This window comes from Egretta garzetta, unplaced genomic scaffold, assembly GCF_000687185.1.
Source record: "Egretta garzetta isolate BGI_Z169 unplaced genomic scaffold, ASM68718v1 scaffold44, whole genome shotgun sequence".
NCBI lineage: Eukaryota > Metazoa > Chordata > Aves > Pelecaniformes > Ardeidae > Egretta > Egretta garzetta.
The window spans coordinates 248,183-248,791 of NW_009259490.1; positions in this window are offsets into that span (position 1 = coordinate 248,183).

The window sequence follows — 609 nt, forward strand, 5'->3', positions numbered from 1 at the left end:
AGGGCCCTGTAGCACACTGTGGCCTCTTGGCCTCCGACTCCCCAGCAGCTGGACAGAAATCGTCGATCCAACTGATTCTGCAGCGAATCCTGAAAAAATCCTGTAACGGCCTCAGGCGGGAGGGTGGCTCCGCTGCAGACCTGCCCTTGGGCTCGCTCCCGGCACACCATAGCTGCTCCAAGAGGACCCTCTCTCTTGCTCTGTCATTTTGCAGACTGGGCCATCTGTCAATTCCCTCCTACGTTGTTCTGTTCATATTAAATTGTAATGAAGGCCAGACTGAAGAAGGAATTAGGTCAGACAGGAGGTTTAGGCTCCATTTTTGGGGAGATGTTTGTTGCCCAAGAGAGGCACCGCGGTTTGGTTGGCTCAGCACAAGCCTGGATGCAAGGGATGCCTGAGCCGTCCTCCGAGATTTGGCAACAGGGCCCTGTAGCACACTGCGGCCTCTTGGCCTCCGACTCCCCAGCAGCTGGACAGAAATCGTCGATCCAACTGATTCTGCAGCGAATCCTGAAAAAATCCTGTAACGGCCTCAGGCGGGAGGGTGGCTCCGCTGCAGACCTGCCCTTGGGCTCGCTCCCGGCCCACCATAGCTGCTCCAACAGG